General features: G+C 39.6%; 1 long non-coding RNA gene across 4 annotated transcripts; it reads left to right on the top strand.

Moving 5' to 3' along the window:
* The first annotated feature begins 46 nt into the window (after positions 1-46).
* On the top strand, positions 47-21,698 carry LOC147601195 (uncharacterized). 4 transcript variants are annotated; one of them, XR_015257982.1, is made up of 6 exons: positions 47-284; positions 12,540-12,621; positions 14,181-14,282; positions 18,478-18,630; positions 19,000-19,197; positions 19,281-21,698. It is a non-coding gene; the product is annotated as an uncharacterized LOC147601195 (long non-coding RNA). The 4 variants fall into 4 exon arrangements; XR_015257981.1 differs by having other exon boundaries at positions 12,540-12,674; XR_015257980.1 differs by lacking the exon at positions 18,478-18,630.
* The last annotated feature ends 881 nt before the right edge of the window (positions 21,699-22,579 follow it).

Below are 22,579 nucleotides of genomic sequence, written 5' to 3'. Positions count from 1 at the left end.
TGAGGAGAGGGGAGGCGAGGCCTGGCCCGGGCGGGGGCTTGGCTTCCCCGGGGCGGCTGCGGGGCAGCCCGGCCTCAGTGCGGCGTGGGCGGTGCCACCACGGTCGCTTCTTTCCGGCGACGGCTGCACTGTGAGGGCGTGAGGCGCTGGGCGCGGCGTTCCGTTCCGTTCCGTCCCTCGGGGGTACTTGCTCGCTGGGAGCATCCTCGCCACCGGTCTCCCTGAGGGGGAGCAAGCCTACCGTCTGCCCCCCTGGCTCCGTGTCTCTGCAGCCCCTCTTTGAGGTGAGCTCGGGATGTAGGCCCGCCCTGGGGGGGACTCCAGCGCTCTGAAATCTCACACGCGCAAGCGGCATCTCCTACAGTTGTGTTTGCCACTCGCAGAACATCGTTTCCTCTCAGTACACGCTTTACCAGATGACTGTGCTAGGGTTTGTGTAGTTTTCTTAGCACGGCTGAGGATTGTGGCACTTGGTACAAATAATGAGTGATGGGTCTGTGAGTCAACTGTTCCCAAACAGCACACCTTACACCTTTTATCACAGTTACCTGGATTACAGCTGTGCTATGTGCCAGTTACTGTTTTCTGAAATCAGCTTGATCTCTTATCTGCAGATGCCTCCAGCAAAGATGGTTGCAAGTGATGTACTCAGCACAAATGGAGAAAAACCCCCATCATCATCCATCCTGCTTTTTGCCATACTGCTCATTAGTTAACCTGAAACACTTAAATACCTGTAGCCTGAGTAATTAATTCCTTGCTCAATTTTTGTAAGACACATTGCCAAGATACAGACTAAGAGTGTATGTCTCCCAGTTTCTTGTCTCCAATGATGGGAAGATTATAAGAGGCCAAACCACTGGTGAAGCTTCCAGTGGGTCTGTTTTGAATTTCCAACAGTTTCCATCTACTGACTCACTAAATCAGAGATCGTGCCTTCTTCCTTGGCAGCTTTCAGTGTATCTCCTCCAAACATTTGTCCAGTTGACCCCTCTACTGCTTGTAAACTTGTAGCATCCATAACATTCTGCAGCAGGGGGTTCCACAGCATAACTGTATGTATGGAGAATCACTTTCTCCGCTTTCAGTCGGACATTTCATTACACCACTTGATGACCCCTGCTTCTTGCTTTGGAAAGGACAGTAAGCAATTTTGCTTTCTCTGTGCCAGTCATCTTTGTCACTTTATAGCCTCCATGAGATCCCCTTTCAGTCTGACAAGGCTCCTCTTGCAGGCTGACAAGTTCAAGTGAAAGTTAGTTCCTTTTTTGATTGAAGGTGTTCGTTGAACTTTACCAATTCCTGTTTGTGGCGGTGGGACCGGAGCTGCATACAGTGTTCAAGACAGAGGCGTACAGTGGATTTATAAAGTGGCACAAAAATATTCCCTATCTTGTTCTCAATGTTGTTCCTAAATGTTTCTAACTTTCGATGTGCTATTGGTCTCCTCTGAGCTGCTATTGGCCTACAAATAACATTGCATTTCCAAGATCTCACTTCTGAAGTATAATGGTCAGTTCAGACACCATTACTCTAGATGGTAGGACTGTGCTTTCCCCACGTGCATTACTTTGCATCTATCTGTATTCACGGTCATCTATCATTTTACTGCCAGGCATTGAAGGCTCAATTCAGATGCCCATGTGTAAGTGTCTAGTGCTATTTCAGATGACACAAGGTGTCTTACCAAGGCTTCAGAAGAGCATGGGTCTCCCTTAGGTCCTGTGCCAGAACCATTAAGATGTCTCCCATATCATAGAGCATGAGTGTGGGTAATTGAGTCTCGAGTATTGAAAGAACTTTCTGCAATTCTTCGCAGCCACACCTTTTATTTCCTGCCGTGAATAACACGATATGATCACCAAGCTTTGTCTCGTCACTCCTCACCTCCTTATTCAAATTATTTATGAATAAGCACAGAGATGTGAAGGTGCATTAGTGACTTCCTTTCACTGTGAAAACCGACCGTTTACTCTTAGTCTTTTAATCAGATTTTAATCCATGCAGGCATCTTCTCTCTTATCCCATGGTTGCTTAGTCTCCTTAAGAGCCTTTGGTAAAAAAAAAGTGTTGAAAGTCTTTCAGAAATCTCAGCAAACTGTATCTCTCCAATCCCTTTTATCCAAAGTGCTTGCTGACACCTTCAGAAAATTTCATACCAAGTTTATAAGGCAAGACTTGTATTTGCAAAGGAAATGTTGACAAAACCCATGTTGACCTTTCCCTAGTAAATTATATCTGTCCATGTCTGCCCTAATCTGTGCAGAGCAGGTGGCAGTTCTAATAGTCAGTAGTTCTCCAGCTTTCCCCTAGAAACATTTTTGAAAAATAATGTAACATTTGATACAATCCACTCCTTGGATGCCAACAAAGTTTTAAGCAAAATTTACATCACAGTTAGAATTTCAGTTATGTGTCCTCGAGTTTCTTGGATGAACACCAGTTACTGTTGAGAATCTGTTACTGTTCATGTTGTCTACTCCAAATTAATGAATGTTTTTTTTAAGTCAACATCTCAGTTTGAAACATGGGAGAGAAGGTCAATGATGAGGTATTCCAGTGGAGGAATACAGACACAGGAAGTTCTCTTAGATTTTCCACTATGGTCTCATCACCTCTGATGCTGCTTTTACACGCCATTCAGTTGGTGGGTTTCAGAACCTAGCAAACTTCTAGCACTTGGTACACTAAGATTATTGAAATCCCCTTTAAAATGATTTGTTGTTGAGTTTTATACCTTTTATAACTCTTTCCTGTTGTAACCCTCTGAGGCTGTTTTTTTTTTTCCCCAAATGAAAAGTCTTATTTTGGTTAGTCTGCCCTTGTGTGGAATTATTTCATATTTGTGCTTATTCTAGTTACCTCGTTCTGTATTTTTTTTTAGTTATAGTACACCCATTCTGAAGTATATGATACATCTGTTTCATCTGCTCATGTCTTAATTCCAGTGACTTTCCTATTTTTTTACCTCCACAGAATACAGAGTTGAGAATTCAGGGAGCTGATCTCTTTCCAAAGTAGTAACAACTAAATAAGTGCTCATCATTGTGAGTATTTGGTGGAGGTTGTATGTGGCATTTATAAACATTTCATTTGCCGTTTTATCAGATGTCATTTAATATTGCACAATCTTTCTGCAACTTTTAGAATTAAGTTTAGATGGAACTTTTTGGAATAGTCTTGTTTTATCTGCAAACTATTTATCCCTATTTTCAGATCATATATTGAACTGCAGAGGGCCCAGTACCGATCCGCTTTATTTTAATCAATGAGTGGACTTTCTTATCTCTCACTGTTTTGTAACTTGTCAAAGCTAAAAGGTTATCACTTGAATTTTCTCACTGAATGTTTTTGGTTTTTTCCATTTACTTCTTATCTCACAAGGACACCTTAACAAAATAAGTTGACCACTTGTAAATATTTTTAGGGCTATTGACTGTGATCTCTGTTTTGACAAAGCCTATCACAATGGAGTTGTTAGATTAAGATGTTTAGACACTATAATAGCAAAACAGTAGGTAGTAATTAAGAAAAGTGTAGTTGACTTAGCAATATTGTTTATTCCACATTAATAACAATAATTTATTTTGTATCAGTAGGTTAGTTTGATGGTGTGTCTGGGAGTCTTTTTTTTTTTTTTTTTTAAATTTATACAAACATTATTTTGTGTCCAGGACAAGGGCAATTTGAGAGTGTGTTGATATCCAGTATGGACAGGAATGCATTTTCCCTTTCCCCATTAAAGAACTTGAAGAACTCGAGCCGTATTCTTGATGTGATTAGGGCCTAAACAATGATATGACAAATAGATAGGATACGATTAGAAATCAACGAGAAACAGCATGTAGTGTGTTTTGGTGTTTGGTGCACAAGTACAGCACATTGAATAAAGAAAGGAACAAAAGGAATGAATACATACAGCCAGTAAAATGTGTTTTCCTGTGTTAATAATAAAAGCTAGAGAAGTGCAGAGACAGCTAACTGGACAGCTAACCCTGTTCAGAAAAAAGAGTTCCTTTGAGAAGAAGTGTCTGATAAAAGACGTTAGCCCACTAACCAGAGTGATTCTTAAAATGCAGAGTTTAATAATTTGCTTGGAAAGGAAGGTAGATTTTGTGGCAGGCCCTGGAGGAGGATGGAGGACTGCCTTTGTTTTGCGAATGTTGGAATAGTAAATGATGCCCTGAGGAAAATACCCTGATCTTGGTTCTGAGCTAAAGAGATAAGCAGAGCCCCACCCATGTGGGAGATGGTAGGCTGCATAAAGCTGCATATTTTCCCATGGGAATTATTGGCACTCCTATTACTTGTGCCTTTTGAATTGAAGTTGGGCACAGTCCTGGAAAGTGCAGGGTCTTGTAAGGAGTGTTCTTCCTTTGGGAGGAAGATGGAATGAATGCGTTCGTAAGTCTCTTCCACTTTCATAATAATCTGCACAAAATTTCCTTAAAAGCACTTGGGAGTTTCTCAAATTAAAATAACCCCCAAAACATGGGAAGAAAAAAAAAAAACCAAACCAAAACAAAAAAACAACAGCAAACCATCACCCGTGTGTGTAACACAAGGAGGACTTTGTGTTCGTTTAATACCATGGAACAGGGGAGCCAATAGCAAGAACAGATCTGCAAGAGTTAACAGGCAAGACAACTGGTATGCTTAGGTCTTGATCACTGAGGTTTAGTCTTCTCCCTCTTGCTGATTGAGACTGTTCTGATAAATGAGATCTGGACTCCTGTGGCATACCACTTCTGTACTGTTCAAGGAAAAACTGTAGAAGTGAATAAGTTCCTTTCTTCCTCACATGTTTCTTTTTGTTTTCTCCTCTGTTCTCTTCCATGGCTGTCTTTCACCAAGTCATCTGACTTAGTTTCCTCTCTTTTATCTCCATAGATGTTTTTTTTCCCATACAGTCTTTCATTACTCTGAAGGCCTCACCCTTACTTAGTGCTGTTTGGCCCACTGTCACTCTCTAAATATGTATAATAGCATTCCACATTCATGATCCAGCAGCGTACGGTATTAATGGTCTTTTCCCCGCTATTTCCCCTACCTACTCAGCAAGACAGAAACTTGGCTACAACTCTTGAAATCTACGTATGCCATTATTTTCTGTCTACAGGGAACTTCTATGGTCTTCTGCGGTCTTCCAGGATTACACTAATACCCTTCAACTGGACTAACTAACTTGGCATGCTAATTTTGAAATCTGCTATTACTACAATATAAAGAGAGGCCAACATGAGAGAGTTTTTAAAAGCAGAAGCAACCTGAATTTGTTCTTCATAATTGTGAATATATGTTCTCCATAATTATAATAACACATAATGCTTTTCTTCCCTGAAGCATATCAAAGTTAATCTTCCTAGGGAGGGAATATACTCTTGTGAAGTTACTTCCTGTTACAGTCTTTTTAAAATCCACAAAAAAATTACTTGGCCCTACTTTCTGGCATAAAGTGGTCCCTATTTCTGGTATCTGCCAGGAGATGGTGCTGCCAGCCTTCCGTCTATTCCATTCCAGTTCTTGGGAAAGGTGGCACATGCTTATGGAGAATTACATGTAAAAATAACAAAGATGCTTCTGCCATCCAACTGATGCACTTTTGTCCTAATAGGGATCTTAAAGGAAACAGAAAACACCTTTCTATATTTAAAGCTTGCTGCTGTCTTAGAACTGGCCATACATATTTAAGATCCATCATGTGTCAATGGCAAAGCCATTCAGGAGTTTTCCAGAGTTTTCTAGTGTACCGTGACAGGATGATGAATGTAAACCACTCGTTTTATGATTTGCTGGGTAGTTTCATACCTGCCTTTCTCACCTTTACAGACATCTCTGGATGTGCTCTGGCAAGGTGGTTCGTACTTTCACGGGCATCCCAGCCCTGTTCGGAGAACCAGAGCTTTGACACTACTTTAAATGGAAGCAGGATGGGGTTTTAAATCTCATCCTAAGTCACTTCAGGCAATTTAGGCAGTTCTCTTAGCATCAACGCTATTGTGAACAGGTCCTGCAGCCCCTGGTTTCACTGTGCACACTTCACAAAATTTGGCCTGAAGAGACCTTGTAATATGTTATGGAGGGACACTTTCTATTCTGTTTGATCATTATGATAGTTTATTTGTAATTTTTAATCTACTGTCAGCATTGAGGTTACATTTATAAATATGTATAAATGTCACAGAGCAGCATACTTCCTTTTAAGTTCAAAGGATCCATTTTTTTTAGCTTTGTTTCTTTAGCACCGGATTTTCTTTTCACCAGTGCAATTGTTTGGTAACACTTATGGCTACAGTAAAAAAAACAAACAAACAAACAACAACAACAACAACAAAAAATAACTGGACCTAATTTCAAATTGCTAGGTTTTTTCCTGTTCTGATTCTAGATTACATGATTCAACATATATCCTGGTGATTTCTTTTACCCACAGAACAGCTGTCACAGATACTGGGAAAACGTTAACATCTCTGGTACCAATCTCCTGCTTTTCAGAGGACATTGGGTGTTTTTATTGGTTTTATTTTCTCTCTGAAGAAAAAGCTTTTCTGATTTTAAATATAATAGAAGAAAAGGGAATCTCAGTATTCGGTAAGATAAAATGTACTTCTGGGCAATATTTTTGATCAGGCTAATATATCTTCAAGAAGTATTGTTAATGTAAAGGCAGCTAATGTGGAGCTTTTGGGAAATAATGAAATGTGGGCTAGTCTCCAGCTGTACTATTTTAGTATATGAGACACAGAGGGAACTGATTGCCAGTATACTCCAGCAGCCCAAACAAAACCTGGCAGCTGGACAACTGAACATCTACTGAACTGTAAAAAAAAAAAAAAAAAAAAGTACACATTTTAACTGATTAAATTTGCACACATTTGGATTTGGAAAGATCTACTGGGAGTCTACCTTATGCTGACTGCTTTGGCCATATATTTGTGTGTATGTATATGTATCTGTGTCTATGTGTGACATGTGAACAGTCCCTGTATAGGCTTAGAACTGTACGGGAAGCTTTATAAGAGACAAATGAAACTCTTTGGGGTAAACTCAGAAATCAGTGACTTCACAAATGAGGTTTATTCTCATGAGTGAGAGTTGCAGGGTGGAACTCCTGTTTTGTTTTTTTTTTCCTCTCACATGCTACATTGGCAATATGACGCTTAAGTGTAACTGGTGACTTAAACATTCTCTGAAAAATTAATGTATTGAATGCTGTGCAAACAAACAGAAAAAGAGTGGGCTAGAAAGAGGCTGTGCTGGAATAGATTAATGCCTTCTAGGTTTTTTTTTGCAAGATCTCAAATAGAGAGCAATTCATGGAATACATGGAACGTAGCATTAAACTTTGCTTGGTATTCCTCATTAGAACTGTAGCAGACCACACTTGTGAATGTGATATCGCAGAGAGTTGCCTCAAAAGAGACAAATGCCTCAGCCAAGCAAATAAGACCATGCATCTTCCTTGGGTTCCACGCTGAGAACAGGAGCCCAGGGCCTCTTGCAGAATCAGAAAAAAAATCTGCTTTGAAAAAAATCTGCTATGGTGGGTTGTTGCAGTGATTCTCCTCCTGTACAATAAGTAGTTGTATTTCTGTCTTAATGCTCCTCTGGGTACCATCTTAAAGCCGCGATGGAGGTGAAAGACTGGGACAAAAGGAAGAAAAAATTCTGATCTCCTGTAGCAACCTGGTGGCTTTGCAGCAGAAGGCCTGAGCAGATTTACCCTAACTCACACCACTGGCTGAATGAACCCATTCGCCCCAGACTGGAGGGATGCAGGCAGCTTTTTGCTGAGCTGGTGCAGCCCTCGGTGTCAACAAGCTATCAACCTGTTCAGAGGTTTCATTCTCCTAATTTATTTTTGACCCTGTCAGTTCATTGGTATCTGAGCAACCAAGTGTGAAGCATTACTGCCCCAGGCTAGCAAGTACTTCACACTCTGAATAGGTGTAAGTGACTGCACTGAGCAGGAAATCTGGATCAAACTCCTCACGGTTCTTTCTCACACAAAATAGTTCTGCTGAGTATGGGAGTGAGACCAAGAGGATTTATTTTTAAGTAACTTCTTTACAAAGAAAAGAAGATCAACAAATGCCTTGGGTCTGTGAACACTATACCAAAATCTTCATGTGACCAGAATCCACACATGCCACCTCTTTCCAAAGAGAAAAGGAAATCTCTGGGGGGGTCTCATGGGTCTGCATGTGTCTTTGACTTGCAGGCAACCTACCGATGTCAGGCTCGGGAGCAGCAGCTGGCTCACTTCATCTAACAGCTGGGGTTCAGATTACCCAGGCTGGCCATCCTCATGATGAAGCTTTGATGCAGGAGCCACACTTGAACTACTTAAGACCTACATGCGATTCAGAAGTCACTTGCCCATCAGCTGAGATTTCAACCATTATTTTTGTATGTCTTTGTATTTATATGCCTTTGATCTCTCATTTTCATGGTGCCTCATTTCTATCCCCACTGCAGGCCTTTCAGTTCCATATGCTGAAAATGTGACTCATACACTTGCCACTCCCCAGCCCCACCTAATTACACACCTCTGTGACTTGCTCACCAGCTAGATCTGATATGGGACACAGAACAGGAAGACAAAGAGAAGCGTACTTCCAAGGGACGCTTCTGCCTCAGGAGAGCCCTGCTAGAAGGAATGTTCACTTGCTACACCTGTGCAGGCTCTCATGGTTCTCCTGGCTAACCTCTACATCTGGAGGTTCAGTTGGAAGTATACTCTGCATAGTGGTAGTAAAAAAACCTTGAGAGATCTGCCCTCTGGGTCAGCAAATACGCCACTGAGCTAGCTTATTCATTGAGCTGTGACTTAGATTGCACTGGTAACACAACTGTGCCTTCATAAGGCACCTGGAAGCACTTTGGTGCTTCTGTAATCACAAATGTCAAACTAGGTCAGTAATCTCCAGACAGTTTGGACCACTACAGTGTAGTCAACTCTCAAAACTTATTGTACTCTGTTGTTAAAATTCTACCTGAAAACATGTTTTCATATGGTTCTGCAGAGCACATACCAGTGGCTCGTGGGGCATGGTAGGGAAATCACTGGCCAAAATACTTCTTCAGCTGTAAGTAACTCAGGATACCTCTACAGAAGTGGAGAGACCTTCATCTAAGTCTCTTCAGCTTTCTGTGTGTGAATTAGTTTTCCAGTGGTAGAGCGTGGATATTGATACACATTAAGTATGCAATGTAAGTGACAAGTATTCGTAATTGTTATACACCTGCTGACCTAAAGCACCAATTTAAAAGAACTGGGAAATAACCTGAAAACAAGCACACCCATTTTTAAAGTATTATCTTAGAGACAAGAGAAAATTTTCTTTATGAAAAGTGAGATTGATACTTAGAGCTCGTGTTTCTCACGTGTGACTGCGTACCGTTGATGGTGAAGAACTGGTAGGCAGGAAGTTTCTAAGGTCCCTAAAGCAGCAAGCACAGGCAGAGTTTACTGCAAATCTAGGACAGAAGCTCTTGCTCTGTTATCACTCTTTTAATGTTTTTGATCTCAAAAGAATACTGCTTTATATTTAACTAGGGATGTTAATATGGCTGTTGGTAAATGAAAGTATTTTTGCACTTGAGGGAAAAGATAATAAAGGGAGAGTTCGAGTGAATGTCTGTTCTGAGCAAATGCCTGTTAGTTAAGATAGTAGGTAAACAGCACTGTAATCAAAGGACTCAAACTCTTTTGAAGTTGCTGAGGAAGTGTGTGACAAATATCATCAAGAATGCTGTTCAAAGGACCAGTTCGTATCTCTAATACACACGCAGAAGGCCTGATTCTGATCTTATGCTACTTGTATACCTGGCTTTAGCTGAATCAAACTTACTCTGCTGTCAGGAACCAGCAGTGGGTAACTGTTCCTGCTTTCTGTGGGATGCTGAGAAAAGCTGACCCCATGGGACAAGGGCAAAGGAGGACCCTGAAACAGGCCATAAAAAGGGCCATGAAAGATGGAGAGGTCAACAATGTGAGCAAGAAAAAGTTTAAGAGAAAAAAATCAGACTCTGTAGTGCCATCAGAGCTTTTGCTCTTGCACTTCTTCCCTTGATACCTCGTTTTGCTCTGCTTTTCCTTTTCCCTTTGAGCTTTACAAAAACTGTTCCAGTTTGACCAGTTAAACAGTGATGAATATGGTTTGTCCTTGTGTGATTAGTAAGCTGCACTGAACTCTTAGGTACATCCATAGTTTGTTTCTTTGGCTGAGTTACGCAGAATCAAGGTCTACAGTTGTTCTGATTCCTGGGTTGACTGGAAGATTCCTCAAAGACAGCTGACAGAGAAAAATCAGATACAGATGGCCTCCACTTACCTTTTACGTAGGAGATGATGTTCTCAGTACAACTTGGGCAGCAGTGTCTGCATCACAAGGCTCCTGAACTCTTGTAACGATGGTCATCCCTCTTGGGTGTCTTTGGCAGGATTACAGACTGATTGGATGTACAGCCAGCGTCTTCCAGCTGTACTTACAGAGGCCCTGCTGCAGGAGTCATTTCCCAGTAGGAATTAGTAAAATCAGCAGACTGCCCCCTGCAAATTAAGCCATCCTTTTGCCCAAAAGCCAGCTCTTCTATGTCTATTGATGAGAAACATTGCTGGAGCCAGTGTCAGCAAGGATGTGTGGCTACTTTTTTTTTTATGCAATTATACTGAGATTAAAGAAAACATCACTTTTCAGGGCCTTTTACAAACATTAAAGAGATTAGAACAAAATGAAACTGGTTGAATTTTGTTGTGTTGCTGTTGGACATGTTTTCTCATTTACCACAGCTGATACAAATCCAGGTCTTTTTCCCTTAAGAATACAGATTATTGGCTTTTGTTAGTATCTGAGTGTCAGTAGTTGAAAGCTTAATTCACCAAGCCCCACTCTTCAGAGTGCAATGATAGTTCCCCAAGAATAAAAATACCACCCCTGACTATACAAACATGTTTCTACTTACCAGCTTTTTGCAATAAGGGGTCTAAAATAAAAATAAGCCAGTATAAAAATAAAAGCACTCAAGATCTTGAGAGAAAAACAGCTGAATTGCTGTTTATTTAAGATGAAATAAGTATAGTGGCTGAGTTTTAACACAGGATAAGTCTAATGTATCTGTTTGTTAGTGAATTAGTGAGAACAACTGACTGTGTTAATGTTTTTAATGCTAGGTAGGTTTTAACATTAATAATGTTAATGTCTTTAATGCTTAGGACTATTTAGCATTACGTGTGTTTCCAAGACAAGGCTCTGAGGAACCTGTAACTTTGAAGTTGGACCTGCTCTGAGAGGAGAGTTGAACTAGGTGATTTCCAGGGGTCCTTTCCAGCCTTAATGATTTTATGACTCTAAAACATCAGTGAAACAAGGCTGCTTTTATTAAAATATTTGCCCTGTTATTGGCTGACAACGTTGTCTAATTGTAAGAGTAATGCAGATGTGATGTTAAGAGATAAAAAGTTTTAACCAATAAAGTATAAAAACATAAACTAATGGCTTTATTTTATAAACGTGTGCAATTTGTGCAGTGTAAAGAAACAGTTTAAATATGAGATGTTTTTGTAAGACCTCTAAATGTATGTTATTTGTCTTCCTCCTACTAATGCAAAGATATTACATATATGATGGTAAGTAAACCTGAGCAGGTTTTTTTATGTTGTATGAGTTTATTAGACTTTTACATTGTTGTTTTTATCGTGCAAGCCTCTGGCATTTCCTGTAATGACTTAAACAATGTTCAAATGAGCTATTTGAAAAGTTAAATTTAATTAAAGAACAGGTATTTAGCTGGCTATTCCTAAGTAAGTCTACAAGAACATACAGAAAATACTAATTTATCTCTATCTTTAAGGATTTATACTTGTATTTCTGTCTTTCCAGATAACATGATCAGTAATTACTGTGTCAAAAGTGGTTTCTAAATAATCTTCACCTAAGATGCCACAATCAAAGTAATGTATTTGGTGCAAAATTTGAACTTTAACAACGTTTTTCTATCCCCATTTGAGTCAAAAAATCTGAGTTATGCAAAGGCCTGAGTTGCTCAGAGGACTGCAAACTTACAGCTGATGATGTGTAGTTACTGGCACGGGTTCAGCCTAGGCCCTTAGTAACCAAAGTTGTTACCATCTGATTATAACTAATTTCCAGAATGAAATGAGTCAGTCTTATGCAAGCAGACATGGTCACATCTCATAAATAAATAAGTATCTATACACAAGGTAATATAATATTTATAAATAAAGTATATATTTTGGTATACACACACCAGCACAATTGAAACTAGTTGGCATATTACTTATTATTTTCCCACCCTTTTACTTCCCACAAATGTGGTGCATCTTTTAGGTTTTAATTTTAAAGTAGAGATTCCAAATATTCTTGGCTTCCCAATTGAAATAAATAGGAATCTTACCCTAGATTGTTTCATTTTAATCAGTTAAACTTTTTTAGTGAACTAGTTTTCTGTGGATAAGTATCAGATCATCTTGTTTGTTGTGTTAATCCCATATTCTCCCATTTCCTTGATTACAGGCATCAGCATCAGGACATTTCATTCTGGAACACTACAGAAACAGCCTCCCACACAATGAAGCACGGAAAGACTGAAAACAAGGTTTATCTTTTGATGCTTAAAAATGTTTTTTAACCCTAAACCCAACTTCAAAGGTAGGAAGATGTTTGCATCATACAGAATACAGGAAAACTGTACTGAGACAAGTTTGCTTACCATGCCGGTGTTCTAGGCTGTCATTTGGATTGGTGGTTCTGCTAAGAGTACCAAGATTCCTTCCTTGGTGAAGATCAAAATTTTTGTCTTTTAGATATAACTCTTCTTTTTGTGCAATTTGCTTTTGAGTCTTAGGAACTTTCACTACTGGAAAGTATTACTCCTAAAGAGAATATTATCATGCAGAGTGCGAATCTGGTATCACTTACTTTAAGCCAACATAAACATTACAAGAGCAGACAGACCCAGAATCCAGTGCAAACCAGACAAATAAACCTGCCTTGAGTCTGACAAATAGAGGTGTCCAAAAAGTCCTTGTACTCAGGTTTTTGTTGTAGCCACATCAGTCCAACATCATTTGCATTACCATAGGGAGGAGTAGCGCTCCTGGTCTCTCCTCCCATGCGTTTCTCTTGTTGCAGAACCAGGCTGTGTGTGGGTCAGCACCTGTTTGGGGAAGTGATAAGTGAAAGGTAGCCATCTTGATATTTGGTTTTGCATTGAAGCTGCCTGATGCCAGCCTGAGGGAAGCACTAGGGACAAGCACAGATGAGGAGGCAGTATGGATTCATGTTGCACTGACCTGACCACATAACTGTGGCCTCAGAGGGATCCTCCAGAACATGTACCCAGTGCAGGAACTGGTTGTCAGTATAGGAGGCATAGCCCAGGAGGACAGGCTGCCACTGGAGCTTTTTACCGCAGCAATTCCCATTTAATGAAACAGTCCTCAGACACCACTGGCAACAACTATTAATCGGCATAGCTCTTGGATTGCTCTAGTTTATAAGGCTCAGACTGATATATTTCATCCCACAACATTGTTTAAAAGCAATGTGTAGTGTTTTTAAGCTAAGGATCTTTGAAATAAGAAAGCAAGTAAACAAATTACTAATAGCAAATAAGGGTTTTGGGAGTGGGTGGATGCAAGTGAATATGAAAGCTGAGTGATAAGGAAGAAAAACAAAGAAAAATACATCAAACTACATCTACTTTACTTTTGTCTGAATGAGGTAGGTCTCTGAGGCAGTTTCCCTGAACAGCAACGATCTCTCTATTCCATTTGGAAAAGGAAAACATGGAAAAACTTTACAAGTCAAGGGGAAAAAAATGAGTAGCAACAGACAGGAAATGTGTTGTTAAATGTAGGATTTTGAATTTTTGGTAATTTCTTCCACAAATGGCCATCAGTAGTCAGACATACCTCATTTCTAAATGCTACAGTTAAACTTTGTTTATTATCAGAGTACTTCTCTTATTAACAGTAAGATTTTAATAATCCACATGTATTTCTTTATATTTCTTAAGAGGTTGAAGATTTTTTTCTCATTGTCTGTTTTAGAAATTGGGATTGCTCTGCACAGGAAAATACTTTAGGAAGAGGAAAGCAGGGCATGGAAAACAATCAACATCCCTGTATCTTGTCCTTGTCTCTCGCTCCACAGGTGGCAGGGTGGAGAGAGCTCTTTCTTTGGCCCACATGAGGAGAAAAGAGGTGATTACCAGTGCCAGAGGAACACTGGACTGGTCCAACCTTTTATATCCAAGTAAGCGTGTCATCTACATCAGAAGACTCCACAGAACATTTAGTCCATAAACCTGGGCTACAAAATAGGTTTTCAACATCCTGTAACACAAAAGACCTACCGAAAAAGACTGAGAGCCACAACTATTTAAAAAAAAAAAAAAGCCAAAAGAAGAGTTCAGGAGAGATTTGGCACTGTGAGACCCTAGGTTTCTGCAGTAGTAGAAAGTATATAATATAAAGTCCAGCAAGAAGCACTCTACTCCACTCTCTCTTACAGAGAAGGAATTCAAATTTAGAACAGTTCTTCCAAAATGGATCTGAGAGGCAAATTCCTCCTGGGTCTCAGCTGGCCCGATCAGCATGCATCTAGTATTTCCAGATCAGATTGTGAGGAATCTCAAGGGTAGACATCCACTTTCAGATGATAGGGTGGTTTTATATAGTTTTTCATCAAAACAACAACGGTGTTTTGTTGGTCAGTGTATTCTGCTTTTTAGAGTTCTTTATCGTGTACACCCTCATCTCTCTTCACCTGGATGCAAGTCTTTCTAAGTGCATTCTTGCAATCCATTCCCATATTAATGCTGCCTTCAGGATTCTATGGCCTTTGCTAAGTAACTTTGTAGGTATGACAGGAATAACGTTAATGGGGAGCAATACGGATGGGATACATGAAGTGGTAATACAATTTCATGTACCAACTCTGCAGCATCACGATATGTTAGTAACATATATTTCAAAGACATGTCCAATGATAATGCTGTGCATTAACTCAATGCTGATTCCAAAATTCTTAATTTCCCAGATAAGATCTGTCACTGCAAGACCGCAGGCTCCCTGGCTGAGTGACAGCAGTCAGTCAGCAAGAAGCTGACTGAAGAAGTGATGGGAAAGGAAAATTTGGCAAATAGTCAGAGAAGATTTAACTTGCCAAAAAAAAAAAAAAATCCTTTGGATCATGACAGCCATGTCATGGCCAATTTATGAACAGCAGCAAAAACCCATCTAAACACCAGTTTAGCCAACTGTGCAGGCAGTGATTTCACACCTTGATGTAAATTGGCACAGCAAGCCCATGTCATCTGTGCACAAGGCATGATAATGTAGAAGAAGTCAGTGCAGTGCTGCAGTGTCAAAATCCTGTTGTGGATAAGTTGTGTGGTATATTATTAAAACCCCTGCAACTTCTCTGAGCTATTCTTCTCAAATCTTGCTTATATTCAGCCATCAGCTGCATGAAGCAGACGTCTCACGCAGCTGAGAAAACAGTTTTGAATTCCAGGCAGAGCAGATGGCAAGTCAGTTCTGAAGGTTTCATCTAAAAGACCAGCATAAAGATAGAAGACTATATGGTGTTCAATTAATCAGAGCTTACAAGGTGATGGAATAAAGAAGAATAGCAGGCTTGCTTTGTTGCTCTGGGAGATACGTTTTCCATATTTTGTTATCCTTATTGTCAGTCATGTGCTTGCATGACTAGCTGGGGAATCAGAGACAGCTCTAATGGAAAAGAGAAATTAGGTCATCTGGTCCATCCTCACTGCCAGGGCATGACTGTTCCCTGCAGTGTATCACTTCCCACTCAGTTATCTTTCCAACTCTCTTTTGTAAGATGGAAATGCAATTGAGAGTCCCATTTGGCTATGACTTCCAGAGCTTTTGAGGACTTCTTATTTGGACAAAAATGCTTAATGAGAGACTCAGAGCTAACAATTTTAAATACATTTCAGAGAAAGAAAGGCAAATCTCAGAATTCAATTCTCAGTAAAAAAAATTTTAATAGAAAAGTTGTGCAATATTTGGGATAATCAGGAACACTGTTTTCATTCAGACGGGAAGTAGGTTCTATGACTCAATTCTACAAATTAAACAATAGGTTTCCTGCTAAAGAATCGAACAACTAGTTCAGTAAGTACTTAGGAAGCAGCCAGTACTTGTGATGCTCTGAGCAGACTCTCGTCAGGAGACTCGGCACTGAGTGCTAGCTGACTGTAGGTATTCCAGGTTGTCTTGAGAAATGACTCTAAGTGCTTGGATCCCCATCCTTCAGCAGAACATCTCAGAGTGCAAGCACTCAGCCTGTACAGAGCAAGATTGATTTATTAAGGAAAAAAATGAACAAACACAAATTGTAAAACAGTGATAGAACTTACATGGAAGGAAATGGCAAACTACTTCCCTTTCAGCATTACTGACTTCCATGCTGCCTGCAAATGACTGCCTGCTGACTTCCGTGCTGCCCCATCTTTTACCCCTTGACTACATCACCACGCTCATTGATTAAGTCCAATGGTTTGAATTAGTAAGTGGCAGTCCAAATATTTCCCTATGGGTTGATCTCCTTTCCCAAAGGAGCTGTTTGCTTGATGTTACCAGGAGGTGCTACCATGTAGTTTGGTTTAAGGATTTAGTGGCCTAAGTTAGGTAGGGGTTCTCCGAACTCCACTCAACTTTGCTATAGCATTCCCTTTTGCCCCCAGATTCTCAGCCTTTACCTTCACATGCTGATCTACATCAGTTCTTGTAGATTTTAGACCATCAGCCTTCACTGGAGAATTTTTTTAGTACTGCACCCTGCAGCAACACTTTCACTGGAGAGGACCCAAGAGCATTTAATGAACTTCAGCAGAAACCCAGCAGTTCAGAAACAAGCTCATCATGACAAAATGAGTAATTTCTTCTTTAAAACTTCTCTGAAAAGATGAGAACCACTGCAGCTTCAAATACAAGTGCATGATGTTGGTTTTTATGTCCTTCTAGAGGAACTGTAAGATTTTCTTAGTGAGAAAGACACCTTTCTCCCTTCTCCAGTGGAAGAAGAAGAGTCGTCTCTTCTCAGGTGTTTCTGAGTTCAGGAATTAAACAGGTTATTTTCTACAGTTGCCTTATTAAATCTACAGATTAATGCACATAAGCTTTTCCTTTTGTCTCCAGAAAATTAGACTCAAGACTACAAACAGGTGACAAGGTTATTCCATCTCTACTATAAACCCAGAAGTCACTGTCAAGTTCTTATGCTACTTATCTTTTAAAGTGCATGAGAGCACTCCGTGTTTCATTCTTTTACATAAATAACGTTAGACTGTGTGTTAATTTAAAAGGGCTTTACCCCATGTTTTTAGGTAGCTATTGATGCACTTGGCTAGTTACCAAAGGTTGTCAAAAAGTCATCAGTCATGAAAGCAGGGTTAGCATTTCAGGTGTGGGATCCTTGGGACATGACTCTTCTGATGCTTCTGTATGTAATACCCTCTACAGCAAGGTTGTGAAGCTTTACTGTAATAAAAATAATGATTAGATCCCCTGTGGCATGACAATTTTCATTGGTTTTACTTAAGTAAGAGGCTTCTAGACTCCAATTGATGAAGAAAGAGGTGATTACTAACAGAACACACTAAATTACAGTGCTTTTGTGGGTGTAGCAATTTCATACCATTAGAGAAAACCAAAAACCATTTCAGTATTACGAATCCACCAAACAGTCAACTTGTTTTCTTTCCCATTATATTTCCTACTGCACTGTTTAATTCTAGTGATTTATTAATTAGTAATGAGGCTTGCCTAGTTGTCTTGACAAGTGAAATTTAGAGAGTCAAGGAATAAAGTATGAAGTTCCAGGATGCTGATATCAATCTTATACTTGCATCTGCCTGGAAAACAATTAGTTTGCTGTGTTATATTAAGAAGGTTTGAGCATCTTTTAAAAATTGAAGCACCTTTGACAAGAATGATCCACCCTTTCTCTTCTGGTTCTGCTTGAGCAAAAAAGTATTTGCATTTGATCGATCAATCAAGACAGACAGGTAAGTAACATTTCCTGTCAATAACTAACAACTTTTGTCTTTTACAACAGTGAAGTAACAAGTGAACTGCTTTTATAAAGAGCAGCAATTTGGCAAAAGAAAATAAAATGTTTATTTCTTTCAAGTGTCAATGCTCATGCTGTTAAAGATCCTTCTATTAGGCAACCAAAATGACAATATAGAGATTCCTCCTTCCTCAGCTGTTTTTTTTCCTTTGCAATATAGATTCTGTACACACACCTGCTGCAAAACAAAATGCCCTCCTTGTCTGCCAAATAATAACTGACAAAATACAAATCTAACTATTGCAGACCATCTGCAAATTGAATCCCTACTAAAATCAGCAAAACTTTGAGAAAAAAAAGATGTGCAGCATTAGGACTTGCCTCTGAAAACCAGTTACTGTTACAGATATATTGAAACTCTGCGATTCCTACTATCCCTGCACACCGCAAAAGGCTCCTGAAGCACTCATCTATTAATCCAAGATTTCTCTCTGTGCAGCCCTCCTGACAGCTGAATGCTTACTGGGTTTTAGCCAACAAGCAGCACTGACACAAACAAGTGGGTGTAAGCTGGCTAAGAGTAAGCTTTTTATTTGGATTTTTAGCTATCAGCAGGGTGAGGACCTGGAACAGGCTTCCAGTAGCAAAGGAAGAAAAGAATCTAAATATAAGGCTTGATAAACATGCTGTGTAGTGACTGTGATGGGAGTGAGTGGGATGTGATGATCTAGGGGGTCTCCTCCAGTCTTATTTTAAGTACATAAACCATGGCATACGTTGTCCCACTTTGAAACAAAATTATCTAATTGGTTAGGTTAGCACACTTAAGGCTTTGTTCTCCATAGGAACCATTTACATTATTATTGCTATAAATTAATATTTTTTTTGTTATTTATCAATGCTGCTGTTTTTGAATCACATTCTGCAGCTCCACCAGAGGTAACTTGATGCAGAACAGCACACAATGTGCTGTCTTGTCGCTTGTTGAAGAATGGAGCGCCACGTACATGGAGCCATAAACATCTTTTCTGCCTTGACCACAGAAGAGACCTTCATGCCTCTGCACATCCATGCATCAGTGTGTGTTTAAAGTGACAAGCTGTTTTAAGTTCTTTCCACTTTAGAGGTAAGCATGAGACAGCAGTGTCCGCATGCAGTACTGCTGTGATCTATGGGCTCTCTTCCTGTTTTTGTTCTCTCGCCTTACAGTGCTCTTTCAGTAGCAATCATCCAGCTGTATCTTCTCCCCTCCAGAGTCCTACACACCTTGCACCTGAGTGCAGAGACCATCCTCTCCTATAAGTATTTTCAAGGTGCAAGAGATTAGAACCACTCGTGCCTTCAAGAACAGCATCCCTTCACCAACCGTATAGCGTGCCCAGCCCTCGCCGCAGACCCTGAGAAGGACAGGGTACAAAGGAAGGGCAAGGCCAAGGCCAAGTGGAGCGGGACAGAGCAGGAGAGTGACCAGAACATTCGAAACACATTTGTAGGAACAGAAGTTTTATGGAGGAGTAGTTCTGAACTCAGTTGGTAAATAATTAAAGAGTGGGCCTAGCAAAAGCCATCATTTTGTCTCCCACTATTACTGAAACTCACAGATAGAATAAAAATTGAGGGACGGGACAAGATGGAATAGCAAAAACACGGAGTCAATTAAACTGCCTCTGGCTGTAGTGCTACTGTATAGACACTTCTCTAGTGATGCTCAGGTACTGCTTGGGGCTTTCCTCCTGTTCATCCCACTGGTAAAAACGTCAGCCATCTCTCAAGCATAAAGCTTTACAGCAACAAACTGGCATGAGAGGAAGTTTCCACTTGATGTGATATTTACTGGGCACTAACATTTATTTAATGCATTTTGGCATGGCTATATGTAAAAAATATATACAAATATATATACTTTGAAGCCTCAGAATAAAAATACATTTTGCATGGGTACCTCTAAAACTAATGCCAATACTGTTTGCATAAAATCCTACTGAAGACCTGATCTATGAAAATTGAGTTATATTCTCAAGGTTCTGTATTTAAACTGAATAATTTTAACTTTATTAATCATTTAATTTGCCTTTAAAGTTCACCAACTACTGAAAACTTTTAAATCAGATAGCAAGATCTTCTTCAGAACATTTATTCTGATTCAATTAGCTGTATAAATGGAATTAAAACCACCTGTACATTGAAACCAATGGAGATTACGCTAAAAGAGCAAAAGCAGCTTTTAATGGCAATCTGGATTTTTCAGAAGGGTTAAGAGAGCAGCAAAACCTTGATTCTGCCATTTTATAAAATAGCCCCAAAGCATTCAGTTGCTTCCCAGTTCACAGTGACATAATTTGTTCTGCGAGTAAATGTTAAGTATTTTCTAATCTAAACTTAACTGGGCTGATTCATGCATCCTGTACTATGGAGAGTACAGCATCTCTAATACACGCACAAGATGTCTTTGAAAGACTGAGTTATGTGAAGAATGTTACAATGTACAGCTTTGTTACTGCTGTCATTGCTGAGACCAAACTTTATTGCTCCCTGGCTGTAACACATCAGTTTTCCTTGGAGAGTGCACTTTAAGTAATTTAGAGCATAGAAACAAACTTCTCTTCTCTCTCTCCCTCTTACAGGGCTGTAATGACAAGCCCCTTTTATTAAGTTTCCAAAGATTTACAACAAATCTGAAATATCCAGCATCTGCTCAGCAATAACAAGATCAGCAACCATCTATAATTTGAAATAAACAAACAAAAAAAAAAGCCTAAAAAACCCACACCCTTCTCTCCCCAAACAGGTTTTACAAACTGTCCTTTTGTTTCCAGAAGTAGAGGGATTTTACAATTATGATGACCACAACAGCAGGAGAGGATTTAACTCAGCAAAGAGATTGGACAACTGAGATCATTTGCAGTAGAAGAGTTATGAGCCACTTCTAATGGCATTTATAGAATCTCAGCTCAGGGATTCTTACGCTGATGTCAACTCACAGATCCTACGCTACCGGCAAACTTTCCCAAAACAAGTGTGCATATAGAGAAATTTAAGTTTCAAAATACTTGATCACATAATTTGAGGCTACACTTCATTATCAGAGATATACTCCTGTCTCTTTATCAATTTAAGGATTCTGGCAGAAGGCAACAAAGGCATTCCTCTAGCAAGTTGGAGTCTTTGCAGCGTAGTGGAAAATATCATGGCATTAATCCAAAGGTGGTACTAACATTTCACCCTTCCCACACTGGCATTTTATTCATCTGAAAGCTGGCCAAGCTGTAATTGCTGGAGCTTTCAGCAGTTGTGTCATCTAGCTGCGCTCACACAAAGGAGCGCAGTTAGCTCTTGTTACACAAGTCTGGGATTTCAGTCATAGAATTGGGATTTCAAGTTTGTAGTCTTCCACTAACATTGAGAATAAAGTTTGTCCTTTTTCTTTCTATGATGATTTATTACCCTTTTGATTTGATATGGAAGATGATTTTAGGTGGCATCAGACCACTTCTCAGACATACTATTACTTTGAATACCACAGTAACATTTAAAACATTAGTGTATTTTGTATGCTTATGTAAGTTCTAGTTACTCAAATCAGTATTTCTACTGCTTTTGGTTGTTGGTTTTTGGTTTTTTTTTTGTTTGTTTGTTGGTTTTTTTTTTTTTTAGTATGTGTGTGTCTAAGTCAAAAGCAAGTGCTTTGTTTTACAGATTCGTCAGCTATCACACCAATACTGCAACTAGACTGAAAGAAGAGGAAAAGAAGACAGTGTGTTTGTTCACATTACTCATTTCAACAAAGATCTTGAGAAATTAAGTACAAAACTTCTTGTTTTGTTGCTGAAATAAGTTATAGCACAAATACCTCAAAAGAAAGTGGCTTAGCATGAGTACTCTCTCTACTACCATCACCCATCTGGCAGAAAAGTGAGAACTCTCTTTTTTCCTAGTAGTCTGAAAATACTAAGAAGGAAGTTGAAATGATTAATGCACTACTGTGAAATTTGTTGGAGAGGTTGACAATAACTCTGCCTCACAGGATGTACTGTATACCATATTCAGCATATGAAAATCCCACCCTTAATCTAACAAGACGCTATTGTTTTACTAAAGTGTCGTAGATTGCATTGTCAATTGTATGTCTGGCTTGCAAAGAGTAAACACGGTTCAGGATTTGAGGTGTTAGTCTGCCCAGCCTTTCCTAAGCTGCAAGCCACATTCTCTTACATGAGGTGCAACACCGTACAAGTGTGTGCAAATTATCTCCTGGAGCTGGAAACCATAATAGCACATGAATGCACCTAATTACTCTTGAGTGTTACACTAATAAGGGAATTTATGTGGGAGGGGGGCGACCAAAGTCATCTAGGGAATTACTGTCTATTCCTCTTCTGTACCCCCACATCCTCTTCCCCTACACTCTTTGTTCCCTCCCCTCTCCAAAACCATATACATAAGTGGCCAAATTCTGGAAGTAACAGCATGAGAAGAGATCATGCTGCATTCAGCACTACTAAAATTCA

This window comes from Chlamydotis macqueenii, chromosome 3 (genome assembly GCF_036417535.1).
Source record: "Chlamydotis macqueenii isolate bChlMac1 chromosome 3, bChlMac1.mat, whole genome shotgun sequence".
NCBI classification, from domain to species: Eukaryota; Metazoa; Chordata; class Aves; order Otidiformes; family Otididae; genus Chlamydotis; species Chlamydotis macqueenii.
This window is presented reverse-complemented; position numbering and strand designations above follow the sequence as displayed.